Source organism: Erinaceus europaeus, chromosome 16, assembly GCF_950295315.1.
Source record: "Erinaceus europaeus chromosome 16, mEriEur2.1, whole genome shotgun sequence".
NCBI lineage: Eukaryota > Metazoa > Chordata > Mammalia > Eulipotyphla > Erinaceidae > Erinaceus > Erinaceus europaeus.
In genome coordinates, this window is record NC_080177.1 from 70,162,651 (window position 1) to 70,183,015 (window position 20,365).

General features: G+C 43.6%; 1 protein-coding gene and 1 pseudogene across 1 annotated transcript in view; one reads left to right on the forward strand and one right to left on the reverse strand.

The window, feature by feature from the left end:
- Nucleotides 1–20,365, reverse strand: part of LOC103125982 (T cell receptor alpha chain MC.7.G5-like) — a 578,475-nt gene that overhangs the window by 27,540 nt on the left and 530,570 nt on the right. The gene's annotated exons all lie outside the window — the stretch shown is intronic.
- On the forward strand, nucleotides 14,902–14,977 carry LOC132533552 (small nucleolar RNA U3; annotated as a pseudogene).

The following is a 20,365-nucleotide window of genomic DNA, read 5'->3' on the forward strand; positions in this document are numbered from 1 at the left end:
CACAGTCTTTTACTTGGGTGCAATATGCCAATTTAACCATTTTTAACTCACAAGAGAACCTGAGAACAGCAGATTCTATAAGCTCTGGGACACTTTAGATGTTTCATAGGTCAGAATGGAGACAGGCATGCGCCCTGTTGGGGCCCCAGTCGTCAGTAACAGCACCCAGGGAGCCTTCCTCCTCTTCCCCTAAGAAGATTCCCTCAGCATCTCTGAGGTTGCCATGTACTTTGGGTCAACATTATCTCCCTCTGTCTAGAGTTTAGACCCAGGCTCCTTCTTGCTGTTCTAAGTCCACCCACTGGTGAGGCTAGTACCAAGATAGGAGTGAGATTTCTTGGACAGTTTGTGGAGTCTGATGCAGGATTCATTCTTGATAAGGAAAGACTAGGGTAGTTGATGGAGCATCTATTACAGAGAGATGAGCAAGACTCACAGGACCCAAGAAGGAGGAAAGAAAAAAAAAGTCTTGTGACCTGTCCTGTAACTTGGCAGGCTCATTCTGAGTTGAGGCCCATTTTCCCCCCTCACCCCCATTGTTTGGTATGGATCAAAATAATGGTTTTGAGGTGTCTCACACATTTCTCCTCTGGTTCCCAGGTGTTTAAAAGGAACTCTAGGTTAGCTGTTAGCTGGACCTTCCTTCCCCTTCCTGGCCCTAGTCTCTCTAAGAAAGAGGGTGAAATAAATTTGTTTTCCTTTTCATTTATTTTCACAGCTGAGTTTCCCTGGAGTACTAAATAAACAAACAGAAAACCAAAACCAATACCAAACCCAAAATAAAAAAAATAAAACAAAAACAAAACGATTCACCAGGCTGTACTGTGAGCTGAGTTCTCCCAAAGTACATGCTCTGCAAGCTTGAGCCTGCTGTCCCCCCCCCCCCCCTTACATGAACCCAGTCCCTGGGGTCTCCATCTCCTCTATCCTTTGTACTAGGGGCCAGTTTGTGATATTCACCTCCATTCTCCCTCTCTTAAGTTTTTTCCCTCTCTTTTTTGAATTAGTGATTTATAAGATTGTAAGGTAATAGAGGTATACTTTCATACCACTCCCACCACTGAAGTTCAGTACCCTCACTTCCCCAGTGATAATCACCAAAGTTTCTTAGAGATTCACCTCAGTTCTCTTTAAGTAGCTCTACGTCTTCGTTGTGTGCAAGTGGCAGGCTAAGATGGACAGCCAGCTCTCAGGCTACCTCTCAGGGGACAAATGGTCTGTGGCAACAATAGCTCCCCCTCCCCCAGTGCCCCGCCCCTCAGAAAGCAATTACCCGTCCTTTTGAGAGTGTTTAAATTGGAAGAAACTGCTTCCCTGGCCCTATTTCCTAGTATAAAAGGCTCTTCACTGGGATTGACATTATGTGTGGATCTCTTTCCGAAGTGGAACTTGAGAAACCTCCATAGACTGGATCTGTCCTCTGCAAAGTCACCCAATTTCCCTTACTTAACCTCTGCCCCCCACCCTTGTCAGGCACCCCCTTTCCTTCCTCTGCTTTTCCTCTGTCAGGCAGCTCCTTTTATTTTCCCATTTACTGCACTGGCAGATCATCACTTATCATCTTCTCGGTATAAAAATCCCAACTAGCCTTTAGCTCATGCATAATTTGATGACCTATTTCTTTGGCTATTCAAAATAATAAAAATAGAAGCGCCTTTTTATCCACTAGGCTTGAGTTGAAAAGGAGCCCAGAGATGATTCAGTTCTGTATCTCAGATGAGACAGAAATCCTGTCTAGAGCATCTGATAATGAGCCTTAAAGTTCTAGCATAAAGGTGTCCAAAGAAGACGAGAATGTGCTTCACAGGGCAAATTTCCCCCCACAGGACTGGTGTACTTGTCCACAAGTTCCACAGGAGGCTGGGACACAGCTCCTTGGACCCACTGGTTTAGAGTTTGCCTTCTATATTATTCCCTTCCCTAACTTAGTAGTTCTTCAAATACTTGAAAATAATTGTATTTCATCTTCATACAGCCCAATGACACCCATTATCATTTTTAGGAACTTCAGATAGTTAGAATTTAAATGTTCTTTAAATCAACTATTTATTATTATTATTATTATCATTATTATTATTACTATTATTGTTGTTTGCCATGAAGCCTGTATCTCCACAGAGTTCTCACTGTGAAGGTGTGTCTGGGATAGAGACCCACTCTGGGGGAGGAAAGGCAATGAGGGAGTGAGAGAGGTGGCAGGGTTATGGCCTGAATGCAAACCAAGAACGTCTTTTGGAACTGAGTTACTGGCCACTACGCATCCCAGCTGCAACTGTTCCTACTTGTACCAACCATGGTCTTGTCAGTGTTTCCATTTTATAAAAAAAAAACAAAAACAGGTAATAGCACAAAATGACACACACAAAATATTATCCTACCTTTCCCCTTCTTACTTACTTGCTCTTATGATTACTGTAGTTCCTGCTCCAAAGTTGAGTTTATAGTTATCATAGCCACAGTGCTATGTCTTCCTACACAAACCTCATCAGCTGTGGTCAAAGGAATGGGCTATGAGGATAGGTGTTCTAGTCTACCTCTTTGTGGGTTGCTAAGAAGTGTTACAAGCCCCAGGCAATTGTCTTAACCCCTTTATTTCATTCCCTCCCCCCTTAAGTTTACACAGTTTTTTTTCATCTGAGAAAGTGGGGATAATATCTATCCCAGAGAATTTTTAGGAAGGTTATATAAATTAAAGTATGAGAAGCATTTATATATTTCTTATTATATGGTAAGTGTTCAAAAAATAGTTACTAGATTATTATCAACACTATCTGATTTCTTTCATCTTTTAAAAGAACATATTTTAATTTATCATATAGCCTCTCTGAAATCTTGGCTATTCACAGGTACCTTACAGTATAACAAAAAGCAATTTTGTCCACTAGTAAAAGAAGCAATAATTAAATCTGAGGATTTTCCTTATGTGGGATGCCATCCCAGGAGTATGGATGGCAGTGTCAGAATGTTTACTGAATCATGAAATTTGTTAACTACATTTTCAGTTTGCTCAAGAAACACAGGAACAAGCAGTAATGAAGTATTATGACTCAGAATCCAAAACTCAGAAACAAAAGAACTCAAAACAAATTCAGATATATATATATATATGTGTGTGTGTATGAATACTATAGTATGAATATAGAATAGTATGTTGAATTTGCTGTCGACAGCTAGCACTTACTTGGTTGTACACTGAGTCTAGTTCCGGATCCAAAGTATAATTTGTTGAAGTTGTACACCATGCCTACGATCATTACAAAAAGTCCCCTGGGACTCCCCAAAATGGAGGTGTTCTAGACAGACTATCTCAGCCCCACTAGTTCTCTGCCTTTTCCCTAGAAAATTTAAGAACCAACATGAGGGATGAGCTGAGAAACACATTCATTATCAGAGACAGGCGGGATAAAGGGCAACTAATTTTCTTCAGTGCTCTTATCGATTCCTTTTCTTTAGTTTTCTGCTTGAGTTCATTCTGTGTCTTCTATGTTCTGGATACGCAGTATCTGAAATACACTGTGTGTCAATGCTCTTTGCCTTTTCTTTTCCTGACTATAAACGAAAAAATTCTCCTCAGATGGACTTGATTGTAAAGAGAACCCTTATTTTGCCTCGAGTTCCAGTGCTTACCTGGAAGCTTCTTTCCCTGATCCCGTCCCTGAGTCTGTGCTGTGCCTGGCAGCTTGACCCACACCACCTAGCTAGCTGGTTCTGTACGTCCACCTTAAGGAGACTGCTGTATCCTAGTTGTCAGAATACAAACATCGCATACCAAGATGTACTGGAATATCCACCTTCCTGTCTCTCAGCCTCCACAATAAAACTCTAATGTTGGTGCTTCTTTGCTTTCTGCTTGTATATTTTCTTTAGCAAGGGGGAAAAGAAGAGGCCACAGTGTTGGCTGTCATTGGCAAGTCTGGATGAGACATTATTTATAGGCAAAATATTTTGCTGACAATTCCAAGAGAAAGGGAACCGCTGTGCCAACAGTTAGACTCCCACACATCTTGGATTTAAACAAATTTCAACAAATGAACAGTTATGAGAAACAGAACAGAGGTGACTTCAGTCTAAGCCGTGTAATTATAATACTTAATAGAGTTTTGGAGAGCAAGGGGCTGACTTGTTCTTGCTTGTAGAAATGATAAGCAGGGTGTTACAGGAATGCTTTATTGGAAGGGCATCAGGGAGTTATAGAAATAGAACTTCATTGAAATGTCTTTAAACAAGCCCCTTTGTGTTTGAGACTTATGTAGAAATAAACTAGATATGTATGTAGTTGAGTGACAAGATTTAGTTGAAGATCTTAGTAAAATAATTTTGTAACTGCCTCTCTCCCCAATTCCAGCAAAACTATGAGAAATGGGAGTTCCATTGTGGGATCTGTTACTACTCAACAAATTTCTTTAGGTTAACTTTTTCTCTACTCCTTTAAATGAATTCCTATTCCAAACTTAGCATAAAGGTTCCACATTCTCTTTGATAAATAATTCTCTTCTGGGAGTCAGGTGGTAGTGCAGTGGGTGGCGAAAAGTGCAAGGATGGGGTAAGGATCCCGGTTAGAACCCCCGGCTTCCCATCTGCAGGGGAGTGTTTCGTTTCACAAGCCGTGAAAGCAGGTCTGCAGGTGTCTGTCTTTCTTTCCCCCTCTCTGTCTTCCCCATCTCTCTCCATTTCTCTCTGTCCTATCCAACAATGACATCAACAACAACAACAATAATAATAACTACAACAATAAAAACAAGGGCAACAAAAGAGAATAAATAAATAAATAAATAAATATTAAAAAAGTAATTCTCTTCTCCAGAACTCCCACCTTCTGCACCCCATAGAGAATTTTGGTCCAGTGGGGGAGAAATGATGGCGGAAGATGACCAGAGGGCTCTGAACTCCAACTCCATCAGGACCCAGAGAGAGAAGAGGAAAAAGGGAGGGACATTTGAATGTAGTAACAGGTGTGTGTGTGACTTGGGAAGGAAGAGAAGATGGGACCATAGGAAGAAAGTAGACAAATATATACAAATACAGACAGATAGCTGTAGAAATAACACATCTGCAACTTTAATAGAACGACTGTAGCTTACATTGGAAGGAATGGGGTTACAGAACTCTGGTGGTTTGAATGGAGCAGAGTTATACCGCTATTAACTTGTAATTTTGTAAGTCAATATTAAATCACTAATAAAACTAAACAAACAATTCTCTTCTTACTGCTTTCAAGAATGTCTCATTTCTTCACTTCTTGCCTCCTACCCCAAACCCATAAATGACACATAGGGATGGTGAATTTATAGGTTATTAAACTAGTGTATATAATACTTAATTGTAGTAGTAGCCTACCCGGTACAATAGTTAACTGGGTCCCGGATCCAAAAGTCACTAGCCAGCCTGAAGTAGAAACACACTGTGATATGCCCAACAACAGAAACCAGATAAAAAAAAAAACAGGTTGTCAGAATAAAGAGTTAGTGATTACTTTATCAATTAAACCGTCACCAGCATCAATCTAGATTTGATCTGGAGTTCCCAAACCCCAAGTAAATCCTTCTTTAGAGTGTCATTCTTTTTAGGAAGCCTTTGCTTTCTGTTTTCTACTGTAGAATTCCAAGTCTTTTTTTTTTTTTTAAAGCATTGGCATTTCTTCTGTCTCTTGTGAATTTTTTACAAAATATTTAATTTATTTATTAATGAGAAAGATAGGAGAGAGAGAGAGAGAGAAAGAACCAGATATCACTCTGGTACGTGTACTGCCAGGGATTGAACTCAGGACCTCATGCTTGAGAGTCCAATGCCTTAGTCACTGCACCACCTCCCGGATCACAGAATTCTGAGTCTTAAATACGTGCTTTCAGTGTGTATGTCAAACAAGTGCCCTTCAATTTTAGATGCCAGAACAAACATTCAATCTTTTCTTTTAAGAAAACCCACAGAGCTCAGAGACTATTTCTTCTCGTAAGAGAGTAAGGAGGGTATAAAAGGGTCAGGTCAAGAGAGATAAAACCATGGGTCATCAAATCCAAGGGAACATGTGGAAATTACTCCCAGAATGTAAATTCTTTGAGGACAATATCACATTGAGTTTGAACTTCAATGGGCTCTTGACCTGTGCACTGAGCCTGCCATAAAGGAGGCGCATACAAAATGCAAATGCTTTGAATTTCAGGCAGGAGCATCAGTGATAGAGGAAGATCAGAAGGCTGAAGACTTAAGTTCAAATCCCCACTTAGTCACTAACAGGCTTTGGGGTAATAAGCAGCATTTTCCCTGGACCTCAGTTTCTCCATGTTTGAAGACAGAAAGGATGGTTTTAAGGGTTTTCTCTGGTCCATAAAGCTCTATGGTGTGATTATTTGGCCTAAAGTTTCATATAGAGAGGTGTCTCAAGTCCCTATAAAGACTTTTTTTTTAAAAGGAAAATTCAGACTTTGGAAAAATCGAATCACAATTATTTTGGTCACTGATGATTATTTACATGACTCCTCCTAGAAATTGACCTCTTCATAGCCAGAGAGAATAACAGTGCCTTAGAGGGCTTGTTAAGGAATTAGAAATCTTGTTGCTGATTATTACACAAATTTAGGGGCTAGAGGTCCTAGCCAATATCCAGACTAATCAGTCACACATCTTAATCCCAGCACACATATATATTCTGGGAGCAAGTCTTGGAAACTCCCTTACAAAGTCCATTTTGCACCAAGATACTGGATCCTAACCAAGGAGATGTTTGTCCTCCTTCAATTTGAAGCTTACTCACCCTCTCTAAGCAGTCTTCATATAGTGAATAATTGGGTCTTAGTCAACTCTTAATCCATAGACATTGCTTAATCCAGGGAAACACTTTTATACTTACTGGGTTTCACAGATAACTCAGTTCCCTGGCCGAAGATAAGTTTTCCTGCCTGGTTATTATTCACACTGTGTTACGTATCCTGTCAAAAACACATCCAATCTTCCTGAACACATTTCTAATCCCTCCTCAGCAAATCCACAGCAGAACTTGCCTTCACCACAGTATGAATCATGCCTGTACTTCTTACTGCAACTTTTTTTTTTCCTTAAAAGGGGAATAAGATACTTACACACACACACACACACACACACACACACACACGACTGATGGTGAATAATGAGAATTTCTATTTATCCCCAAACATTTCTACATAACACAGAACTGATCTCTCAGGTATTGCTGTTGGGGGTGTGTGTAGGGGAATGGCTTCCTTTCAAATACATTCCTCAGGTCTCAGCTAGAAGTAGCTGCCACCCAGGAGTTAAAATTAAGGGAGGGGGAGGCTCCAGGGAATCAGGCTTACCTAGAGTGACCACAACCTGGGTCCCTGCTCCAAAAATCAATCTCCCCCAGACGTCAGTTGTCACACTGTGACAAACACTTCAACAAAATGGCTTCCTCAGAGAAGACAGCTGCTAAATGAAGACAAAGTGCTCATGGGGAAACAATCTTGCTGCAAAATGAGGTAAAATGAGATAGAAGCTTCCTCCTACTTTCCTTATAATTTTTCTTTCCTCTTGGCACCAAGGATGAAATCTTGCTAAGAGCTACATGGCCTGCACTGAAGAGTCAGAGAGTAAGGAGCAAGGATGGTACTGGCGAAGCCTAGGCCCTGGATGTGGGTTCCACAATGATTAAAAAAGTCATGGTGTGTAGGAGTTAATCTAGACCTGACCCTCAGCACCAGCAGAGCTCAGATTTCAGCTGGTTACTATGCCCACCCTGTCATTTAAATGGTCTGATGCTTTCAATTCAGAAGAATGTTGGAAAAACAGTCCTGGGGGCCCTGCATTCTGTTCCTGCTGAAACTATCAACCACTGGCCTCCAGTTACCTCAACACAACGGGGATGATTTGACTGTAATCTCCCTCTGAGGAAAACCTGCCACCACATGGCTTTACTCACAGAGAACTGTACAGGGAGATGGACCCCAAGGCTGGGCTATCAGTGAGCTCCTGTGGGGGTTTCCCTTTCCATACCTCCCAGAGCTTCTTCACTGGTCAGGAGGATGAAGAAGGGTCCAGCACTGGTCTGTTCAGAGACCCTTTCATGTCTTTCTGACCCGTGGATGATAGGCTTTTCTCTTAGAGATCATTGTAGTCAGTGCACAATTCAAATAAGATGCCACTTACTTGGCTTGACAAGCAGCCTTGTTCCCTTTCCAAAGGCAAGGGAGAAGCCTTGTCTTTCCCCCACATTGATTATCTCAGCATCAAAAACCTGCCAACTCAGCTCTTCCCCTCCCTCTCCCCCACCAGCTCTGCAGAGGAGGTGGCAAACCTCAAATCCTTCCCCTCAGCATTACTTGCCCAGGTCAGTGTCCTCCTCTCTCAGTGAGCCGTCCGTCCTTCCCACTCCTCTTTGTCCTCAGGCTCTTTTCCTTACTGCTGAAACCTGGGTTCTGGCTCTGTTTCTCTCAGTGATGCCACCCTCCTCCTGCTCCTTCCAGATCCTGAGTTCACTTGGACCCAGGGCTCAAGCCCCTGCAGGCCACCCTCCCTCCATGCTGAGCTCTGGGCTCATGTCCTCTCCCACCTAGTCACTTACAGGGCAGCACGGACAATCACCACTGAAGATCAGTTTCTGACTATAGGTTTCCCACAGTGCCCTCACGCTCTACTTCCCAGAGCTCCTACCTCCCCAAGCCCCATGTAGCTCTGCACCACAAATGGCCCAGGATTCACAACTTGTGCTTTTGGTTCTAGGAGGGACACCCAGCCTGTGTGTCCTGCTTAGTCCTGGGGACTAAGGAAATTTGGGACTCACCAAGCAAAGGTTTTAAGCTCAGCAACTCAGGTCTCACCCGGGTCTCACCGGAAAGAGGCAGTTCTGTGTTCATGAACCCCAATTTTTTTCACAGAGTGGCTGGGGGGCCTCTGGGCAACAAAGTTCTCTTATTTTTCCTCCTGCCTGGAGGCAGGCCTGTATGTCCCTTGCCCTAAGTAATGTGTCTATCTCCTTTCAAAAACCCTCTAGAGGAAGCACTAAGGCAGCCACTCCTGACAGCTCATTTTCACTATTCAAAAACCTATTAGGAAGGTTTTTAGCACTAACTGAACTCTCTTTTCACAGTATTAGCCCTGCGCTGTGATCTGGACCCTGGCAGAACAGGAGAACAGAAAGGTGTTGAATGCATTTCCCCCCAGAATTAGAGCCAGGGTTCTAGCCTCACCTTGCTGGCAGACTCTTGAGTTGTAAATGTACCTCCTGCCTCTGCAGCCTGCAGTCCCATCTCCCTCCCCGCCCTGGACTGAGCCATCCAAGCAGCTGCCATTTGTGGACCAGTTGTGATTCCTTGTGAAGCACCCAACCCCATTTTCTCTCTGTCCTGTCTCTCTTGGAAGGGGCTTGGGGCACTTTGGTAGAAGTTCTGCTAGGGTCAGTGTGGGGACAGGGGATGTAAGGTTTCAGCTGCTCAGCACACTCCCAAATACTGGAGCCCTGCAGCCTGAAAGGTGTGTGAGTGTAGCCTCTGAGCTCCAGCCACACAGAAACCTCTCCTGCCTCTGACGCTAGGATGGTTTTGTATTTAAATTAGCCAGGATTCTTTCTGCTTCCATGCAGACACTTTCAAATCCCAGGTGAAGCATCTCCTAGCACAGGCTGACACCCTCCCCTCCCCCCATGCCAGCGCTGCTCCTGATGCATGACAGGACCTTGACAGGAGAGCCTGAGGGGCGAGGCAAAAAGCTCTGCTCCTGGTCGGAGAGGATGTTTATCATTATTATTAATAGCTAGGGTTTAATGAGCTCTTTCAGTGTTTTGGGCACTCCTATGAATACTTTAGCTGTATTATTTCATTTGATGTCTTTCACCATAACTTAACAAGGCTAGTGTAATCTACTTATATACATCATTTTTTTTATCCTCTTATGTTTGGGGGAAACTGAGGCTCAGAGAGACCAAGTAATTTACCCAGTGTCACATAGCTGGCAAAGTAGTGGACCCAGGACTTGACCTGAGATTATTCTGTCTCTAAATCTCAGGGTATGTTGCCTAACTTACTGCCCAACGTTGATCACTGGGCTTCAGAATGTCTGGAGGTGACGCGTGGTGTCTCAGAGGAGTTACAGGAGTAGAGCAGCTCTGTGTCTCATGTTTCTCTAGGTGCCCAAAGTCCTAGTGGCTCTTTGAAGAGGTTTTAATCACTGTAGGGTGTTTGTTAGTGGGGGTGGTGTCAAGATCTGATGGAGGAAAGGATTCTCTGGCTGTTTGAGTTGTTAAATGCTGCAGCTGGTTACAGAGAGAAGCAGAGGAATTGCCCGCTGTCAGTCATCAGATGCAGTCAAAGCATATCCTCTGGGACCAGGCAGCCTGCAAGCATGACTGGCAGGGTGGCAGGGCCTGGGGTCCCCTTGAAGTCCTTCCTGTTGGTCCTGGTGGGGTGGGGTGGGGTGAGGGGGCTCTCACTTACTTAGTGCTTCTGTCTCTATTTCTTTGAAAGTTTTTCTAAGAATACAACAACAAACCCTCATGAACTAGAGCAAGAGGATGCTTAAGTATGTGCATATATGTGAGTGTGAGTGTGTGTGTGTGTGGTTGTGTACATGCTTGTGTATGAACTCAAGTCTCATTCTAAAGCAGAGAAGGGAACCAACTCTCTCTAGCCTGGGGAAAGAACATTAATAAAGAGCCCAGGCAGATGCAAAGGATTAAAGTATTTTTCAAACTACTGATTTTGATTGATTGCTCCTGAAGGCCCAGCCAGACACACACACACACACACACACACACACACACACACACACACACACACACACACACCTTACTTGGTTTCACAGTGAGTGTGGTCCCATCCCCAAAGGTTAATTTGTCTGCGTTGTTGTTACACAGTGTTCAGTGCCATTGCAATAACCTTGACTGGGACCTCTAAGAAGACAGGTGGAGGTGGGGAAGGCGAGCAGGGAAACAAAACCTGAAATGACTGCCCATGGCCAAAACAACCTCCTTGTAATTAGGCTGGAGTGTGGAGTGAATACTAAGAACCAGCAACTTCCCAGCCCAATTCTATTTGCCACAATTTTCCTTGAAAGGAGGGACTTTGGCAGGAGCAGTGCCTGGGAAATTCACTCAACATGGCGCTGCTCCATCTCCTGGGACTCTGCCTCTGTTTGTTTTTCTTTTGACTATTTCTATTCAATTCCTGATTTTCTCCCTGAACACTCCCTGGACCTTCCTTCTGGTGTAAGTTCACATATTTTCCCAGAGAGCAACAGCACAGATACTAAAAGCCAAGTACAATGCCCCAGGGAATATATCCATTAATAACCTTGTTTTCCAACTGGTATCACGAACCACCCAACACAAACCAAGCAAAGAAAACACCACCTGTGTTTTGACAGCTTCTGCATGATAGAAGACAAGCTTCTTGGGAAGAATAATTAGCCAGAAAGAACTTACTTGGTGTGATGGAGAGTTTGGTGCCTTTCCCAAAAGTGAGTTGGTAACTCCCGACCCCCGAGTATGCACAGTGTTTCCTTTCTGCAAAAACTATCTCCAGATACTGAGGAAATCAAATTGCTTCAGGGAGCAGTTCAGGTAGGAGCACAGATTATAGTGCTGGCCAGACGGCAGGCTGCAGAACAGAGTTGGGCCAGAGACAACCTACACAGCACCAGCCTTCAGAGCCTGACAGTCACCAGTCAGGACCCCAAAGGTCACTCAGAGCTCACTGAGGTTCCCTTCCTGCCTTCAGAAAAGGTGTTCCCCCACCAAATACCTATCTCACTTTTAACAGCTCCTGGGAAGGTGACCCTTCTTTGTCAACAGTCCTTACATTCAAGCAACTATTCCTTGTAGCTACTTGAAAACCTGCAAACTGCACTGAATATATATATATATATATATATATATATATATATATATATATATATTGAGATTCCCTCTCCAAAAATAGGTCTTATGTCCACATACTTCAAATAGGAGCTCATCATAGCCCATCAACACGTCCACCCAGTCTCAGTGTTCACCTTCGGAGGGGAAGGAAAAAGACTGAAGGAAGAAGGTGAAGGTGAATGTTGCCCTTCTCAGTAATTTGAGTTGCTTTTTTATAATTGAGAACTTCTAGGGGGGCTGCTGGGGACAGAAATCAGGGCTTCAGACATGCAAAGCATTAACAAACACTGGGCCACACCCTGGCCTCCTACAAGGAGGCATTTTTTTTGTACGTCACTTTGACAAGTTAAAATTGACCACATCAAGGTGAGAGAGACAGCGTAACGGTTGTGCAAAAGACTTTCATGTCTAATGCTCTGAGGTCCCAGGTTCAATCTCCCACATCATCATCATAAGCCAGAACTAAGTAGTGCTCTGGAAATAAATAGTAAAAATAATGACCACACCACTAGCTAGTAACTCATGATATCTTGGATCTTAGACAAGCCCTCTTAGGATCCCAGGCTAAAGAATCTTAGCTTCTCTGTCCTAGTGCTAGGTCCTGGGGTCGGGGTGGAGGTGCATTTGTTCAGGATATGTGGTCAGGAACAGTGGGAGGCAAGTCAGGGTCAGGCCCATGAACTTGTCCATGACTGTCTGGGTGGTGTTTGAACTGCTCAGTACCAACTCCTCAGCTCCCAACAGACCTTGCTTGGGGGCTGACACATTCCTGGAAACGCTGAGAAAAATCACATGGGGCAAGAAGTCCTTGCTGAACAAAATAAGGAAGCTGAGGACACTTGCAACCACAGAAAGTCTCGTGCCTTTTCCAAAGACAACTTGCCAGTTTCCTGTATTCTCACAGTGATTGCCTCCCTGACAAAACCCTGATGTGTCTGTCCCTGGATAGTTCCTTTGCTAGCCTTCTCATTTACCACAAATCTTATCCAGAAATCTCCTCTACAGTTCTTTTTTTCCCTCTGCAAGTATTTGCCTCCTTCTTCTGGGTTCCTTACAAACTGTGTCTACTTAAGACACTGTTCCTCTGATTGTCCACTCTGATGATGAGGGCTTCCATGCTCAGAACTGAGCATTTCTGTACTGCCCACAAACCTCCAGCTTAGGGTGACGATATTCCAAGGGAAACACACCCGTCTCTGGCCTCATAACAAGCTCTTTGTTGTGTTAGAACTAAAAAGAAGGGGCTACTGTTTCTAACTGAAGTAAAGGATTTGGAGTATGGCACAGTGGGGAGGGTTCACCACAAGGTTTTGCTCTTGGCTGACGGCCCATCTTTGTTGCCTCTGGCACTGAAGCTGCTCTTAAAAGACCCATCTCCTGCCCATCCCCGGACGAAGGGGAATGAGAAGATGGGAAGCAGCAGAGACAGGAAGCTTAGCAGAAGCCAAACACAAGAAAGTGGGTCTTTTATAAAGAAAGCAAGAGAGGATCCATAGGTACTGGAGTCACTTTCCAAACCAGTAATCACACTGGATTTAAAAACATGTCTGTGTGAAGCGACCCCGACCACCCCCCCCCCCCCCCCCGCCACTCTCCACCCAGGTAACAAACAGGAGAGGGTGGGCCAGCAGAGGGAACTTGAAGGCAGACTAAGCAGAGTTTCATGAATTCTCGCTCTTCATTTTACATACACAATGGAAGTGAGAATCAGCATCCAAGCAGTACTAGGCTGGCAGCAGTGCTCACAGCTCTAGAAGGAAGAAGCTGGTATTTGCTTAGGCTGTGGATGGGCCACCCACAAGTCTGAGAGTCTTGAGAAAGTTTCCCAAAGTGAAAGCCACTTTTAACTGAATGAGAATCAATATCAGAAAAATCATGAGTGGTACTTACTGGGGAGAACATGAAGCCGAGTTCCTTTTCCAAAGATAAATTTGTAAGAACTCTGTCCACACTGTGATTGGGGCCACAACACAAACCCCCTAGGACTGTTTTCAGGAAAGCTATCTGTCTCTTGATGGACATTTCAGCTTTCTGTGACCTGAAGACTCCCACGCTGGCTTCCCTACTATAATGAAACGTTCCCGTTATCTGTCCAGTCATCTTGCTCTGTGTCTCCTGGCTGTTTTGTTCGAATTTTATGCTGCTTATTGCGAATGTGGGGAGAGAAAATTGGATAACCTCATTTGACACCGAGAGGGAATTATAAAGGCAAACAATTCAACACACTCCTTTGTGGCATCTAACATAATTCTGTGACTGCAGGTAAAAAGAAAGGAAGAAAGGCTGGGCAGGAAGACAGCTACTGGGCTACATATTAACCTTTTGGAGCCCAGAGATGGATGGGGGAAGGAAGGGGTCATGTCTGTACTTGCTGCGTTATAGTGCCCTCACCTCATCTTCTGCTCTGTTCTAGCCCTCAAACCATGGTGCTAATCTAACCTTCAGCCAAGCACAGGTCTTCTGTACTTGACACAGCCTTGTCCTAGCTGGGGGGACTGGGAATACTGATTATTATTATTATCCAAAAGTTTCTCAGTCTTTCAGGTAATGGTCTTCTTTCACTGTCCTGGGACCTCAACTTATACCAGCAATAGCTGGCAGCCCAGTGTCTTTCCCACCATTTCTGACTGAGTCTTCTTTTGTGTCCTAAGGAAACAAACCACAGGGCTGGTGAGATAGCTCACTTGGTTTTCCAGGGTTGAACCAGGACCCTGCTGTACTGAGGGGGTTTTGAGGCTGTGGTGTCTTTCTCTCTGTCTCTTTGCCTGAAAAAGTCAGTCTGGGGCGGGGGGAGGGGCAGTGGTGGTTCTCAGTGATGACTGAAAAAAAGAAAAGAGAAAAAGAAGCACCCAGCATCTCCTCCACAAGTGCTCTCGATTGCACACCAAGGAGGACTGATGTGATGCTCACGTTTGCTGGCATATTCATGAAGTCTCCCCATTTGTCTCCTCACTTTTGGGCCTGCCCTGCAGGCCCAACCACCCCAAACCACATTATTGTAGTTTGGCATTTCTTTTTGGTTGGTTGGGTCATATTTTCAGTCACTTTACTATTTATTTAAGACTATACTTTCAGGGATCATTTCTATAGTTTGTTACTATTTATTTGCTTCTAGACAGAGGCGGAGCAAGACAGAAAGAAAGGGACCACAGCACCAAAGCTTCCTTTAGTGTAGTGGGGGCCGGGCTTGAACTAGGCAAAGCAGTGCACGATTGAAGTGAGCTATTTCACTGACTCATAGTTTCAATTATTCCTCACTGACTGAAGAGATCAATAACCCAGGGAACCAACTCGATAACACCTGCCTCTTATATTAATGTTTGACTGACACTGTGTTGGCTCTGTGGTTCTTCAAACAGTCGGAGGAGCAGACACCCACACATCCCCCCAAGAATACTGAGCTCCTGAGTTCCTGGTTTCCCTCATTCCCACTGAAAACTGTTTAAAAAGTTTTTATTCCTCATGGAGGAACTGATCATTAAACAAAAGAAAACAAGCTTGTCATCATGCCTGCCATCTTTCGCTCTGAATTTCTTTGCAAGTGTTTATAAAGCCATCTGGGATCACTAGTTTACCTCTGAATTGTTTTCCTCCTCCTATTTCATTTGAATAGTAAAAGCTACACTTTTTAGTAAAATTAGACATGGATAGGACCAGATATGGACATTTGTCAAAAGGGGAGAATGCCTGGGCTTTCTATCAGATCTTCTAAAATAACAACATTTGCAGGCATGAGAGACAAAGAAGATACCCTAGGTATATGAGTAGCATTTCAAATAAGATATATTCTCATTTCTAATAGAACAGAAGACAAGCTCTGTGGGCAAAATCATAGTAAACACACACAAATCACTGCAGAATAAAATTAAAGAGATACCGAGACTGTGACTATTTCAGGGCCTTTCTCCCTTGGAAGGAGAAGAGCTGAGTTAAACAGTGTGAAAGACAATTTGGGATGGTCCTATTTTGCATTGGTTTAATGTCATTGCTTCTGTCTCAGCCATCATGAATGTTTCATGCATTTGCAATATATATATTTACTAGAGCACTGCTCAGCTCTGATTCATGTCTGTGCAGAGGATTCAACCTGGGACTTTGGAGCCACAGGTATGAGAATTTCTTTGCATAACCATTATGCTATCTACCCCCCACCCCTTAAAATAATTTTTCAAAAGGTACACTTGTTTACATGTTAGATTCATCACTGCTAGCTTCACAGGATTTACCGATTTGATCATAGCTTTACAGACCATGGTCACTTACTAGGTTTTACCACCAGCTGGGTTCCAGTTCCAAAGACCCATTTGACATTATTCCCACAGCATTTCCTGCCTTTGCTGAAACCTCTAGTAAGACTCACATGACATGGTGGAGATGGGGGCATTGCATACTCTGACTATTTTTTCTTATCTCTGGAATTGGCCTTTTATGATATATAAAAAAAAGATTTTTTGGTTTTGCTAAATAAAGCAAGCTATTTTTATGTTCAGAGACCAAATTTAGGGGCTTCTAAAATTTTTTTTACATCTACCAAAGCAAAATCAGGTCATTTATTGACAACTTTCACTCTCATCTGTGTGAGCTAAGTCTCAGACATGGTGCTGTAAAGCTGACATGTTCCTGTGTCTGCAGAATTGTTTCCCAGATGCTGCACTATCTGAACACACACCCCAGACTCTGCCTAAGTCCCGTGTCCTGTCCCCTCTTACCGGTGTAATTTCCAAGTTTTCTCACTGTGGAAACAGTGCCTAATGTGGTAGCTTAAGAAAATATTTCACAAGGGAAGAGTAACAATGGCAAACAGTTCTATCTTTTCCCAAGGAAGGAAGTTCTCACATAGTTTCATAGGATGCTTCAGAGAGGAAAGGGTAGGGAGTGAGTTATGATGCACCATCACCCATCATAAGAAATTCTAGGCTTGAAATAAACTGAAGTCTGAAACATTTTCTAATATGTAATCAGCAAAAATAAGAGCATGAAAGTTTTTAATACATAGGCTGTCTTTGATATGTTGACTCTCTCAAAAGCCTAGACCAGGGAGAACAGAAGCAACCAGGAGCACAGCTATATACAAGATGCTGGGTATTATACCCCAAACCCTAACAAAAGGACTTTTCAAAGTTAACCCTATCACCAAACAATGTGACGGTAACAATAACTATCCATTGTCTTCTTGAACCCTAAGACAGCAAGAACCTCACATTTCCACTATAGAGCCTATATTTCCCTCAGTCCAGGAACCTTAGGGTGGGGCCCACTTTCCTGCATGCTTCTCTCAATTCAAATCAAATAATATTGCATCCACAGATCACAACCCAATCAACGCAAGGAGTGTCACCCCAGCATGCTTCACTTCAGACTGTGTCCAGAGACTTCAGGTGTGGAATGACAACCCTTCAGCTTCATCACTCGGGTGAGACCTTTCCTTTCATAGTATTCTCTAATTCCATTCCAGGTGGTCCACTCCCTAATAAAATCTCCAAACCTAGATATAGTCTAGGTCCCCTGAGATAGAGCATAGGTTCACATGTGCCCATAAACTAGGGAAAAATATATACCTGAAAGCAGAAGTACACAAGAGCCTGCAGGGAATAACTCCCAACACTTCATCTGCACTATTCCAGTCTTTAGCTCCATGGTTGTTCAACAACTTGTTTGGCTTTGTATGTTAACTCTCTTTTCAGCCACCAGGTTGCAGATGCCAGCGTATGCCGACCAGACTTCCCTGGACAAATGACCCCACCAATGTGTACTAGAGCTCCGCTTCCCCAGAGACCCACCCCACTAGGGAAAGAGAGAGGCAGGCTGGGAGTATGGATTGACCAGTCAACGCCCATGTTCAGCGGGGAAGCAATTACAGAAGCCAGACCTTCTACCTTCTGCAACCCACAACGACCCTGGGTCCATACTCCCAGAGGGATAGAGAATGGGAAAGCTATCAGGGGAGGGGGGATGGGATATGGAGATCGGGTGGTGGGAATTTTGTGGAACTGTACCCCTCTTATCCTATGGTTTTGTTAATGTCTCCTTTCTTAAATTTAAAAAACAAAAGCAAAAAAAAAAGATCATAGAAGTTCTGACTGGCGAAGAACTGAGCATTGGCTAGGCTTTAGGTGCATCAAGCAAGAAAGAAGAGGAACATCCTCTTGAAAGACCACACAGGTTGGATTTTTTTTTCCCCACCAAGGTTATTTCTAGGGCTTGGTGTCAGCTTGGCTCCACCTTTATTGGAAACCCTTTCTTTTTGACAGAGAGTGAAAAACAGAGAAAAATAGAGTGTGAGAGAGACACATACAGAGAAGAAAAAAAACCCTATAGCATTGCTCCACTGTTTATGAACCTTCTCTCTTGCAGATGGGGACTGGGGTCTTGAACTGGGGTCCTTGTGCATGGTAGCACATGTCTACGAGATGTCCCCCCTCCCCATAGTACTAGAACTTTTAAGCCTGGAGAAAGAGACTTATTCTTTTTCTCCAACTTGACTGTAACTTGCTGATACTTTAGATTTGAAGAGAAAGAGTTCAGAAGTGATTTTATCTCTAACTCCTTGCCAAAGGAGTGTCTCACAGGTAATCAGAATAAACTAAAAGTACAAGTCTTGGAGAAGCAAGAAAGGGCATGCAAAAGGTAAGAATTTCAGGGAAGGTCACATGCATCACAGTTTTAATCCTGGGCTAACCTGCCCTAAACCTCCTCTTTGTCCTCCCTCACCATAGATCTGTTTGTCTGACCCTGTTGAAATCACTAGTATAGGTTTAGAATCTATTTTTTTTTTTTTGTCAGAAAAAAGAGATATGGTTAGTTGCTTGGACAAACTGATAGACTGAACAGACAGGTGATCAAGGGTTGTAGTTACACAGCAAAGGTATAACTAGAGCTGATAAACGGCCCCAAAATAGGATTCACAGAGCAGAAAGAGCCTGTGGCATTGAGATGAGAACAATTTTCCCACTGTAGCTTTTCCTCCTGGGGACTTATCTTAGCATTAGATAATATTATGGGGTGCCTTACAGGAGAATGGGAAATTCTGAGAACTTGTTGTAACAGTGCACAGATAAGGGCTGACCACAGGGGTATTAAGTCAACCATCAGCTCTCCTTTTCACTGAAGTGGCTGTAACTTCCCACTGAACCTGGGCAGACCCCCACTACTCACGTACTTGGCTTGACAGACAGCTGAGTGCCAGATCCAAAGATGAGCTTGTTCCCACCCCCATAGTTCACACAGCCCTGCGGAGCTTTACAATAACCCTCGGGAATGGTTCATGCTGAGGACAGTTTAGTCTTTCTAGGCTGGGGAGACACAGACCCACTTAAAAAAAAAAAAACTGTCTTGCCAGTTCTCCCTTTGTGTTCCAAGTTCTCCTGGCATTCTCTGATGCTGTCTTTTAACTTACATCCTTGTCAGGCTTGTGCTAAGGCCTGAAACCCTACGGGGCTCACCTGTGAGAAGGCTTTGAAGCCTTTTCCTTCCCACAGAGGACAGCAGCCAGAGGCAAGGATGGGAGAAAAGCTACAGAAACTACACTTTCTACCCACTGGCCTTTGACTGTGACACTTGCCTCTTTCCCTGGACTTGTTCTTTAAAGGAACGAGGCTGTTCCTATCCTAGGGAAAAGTTTTTAACCATCTCATAGGGAATTAGACAGTCCCCAACAACCCAGCTCTGCTCTCTACTAGGGCCAGTGAAGCATTATTCATTTTGGAAGCAGCCAGAGCAAACAGGACTGCTGGTGGCTGACACTGCTTGTCTCGGGGAGAGAGAAAACCCCTTTTGGGTTGAAAGCATTGTCTCCAGCAGGTTGGATTGGTCTTAAAAATATATAATTTGCATTCTCTGCCTCGTGCATTATTCAACCGATGGTGTCTCTGTCTTTCAGCCACATTTCTGAGACTTACCTGGCTTGATAATTAGCTTGGTCCCAGAGCCCCAGATCAACTGATAGTTGCTATTCGCACTGACACAAAAACCTTTACAAAAACCTTCACTGTCCTTCTGGGGAGCCTATTAGAGATAAATCCTAGAAAAAAAGTCCAGAGCAAAGCACATAAAACAATGGAGGAATATTGACTAGTGAAGATTATTTGCTCATTTAATTACATTTGATTCCCCTGCCCATTACCGATTCCAGACCCAGATGACGAAATCGAATGACTAAGCATCCGAAGTCAATCTCAGTCTCCCTCATAAAAGAAAGCATAACTCATAAACAGTTTCAAACCAGAGAAGTTGAACTTGCTTCCCTTGCCAGGCTGCTTTAAATAAAAATGCAAAAGAGAGAGAAACAGACCTTTTGTTTGGAGTCATGCTGCACCTGATTCTCTAGTGTCTTATTTTTACTGCTGATAAGATTCTAGTCAGATATTCGCACATTACTCCAGCTGATTTGGTTCAGGAAGAGTTTTGCCTGTGAGAAATGGGCCCTGGGGGCACATGCACCCTGGCAGCAAGAGGCACAAGAGCCCAGGAAGGTTTTGAAGTGTGACCTGTCTTATGATAAGAATATACCAAAGCAAGCTGGCT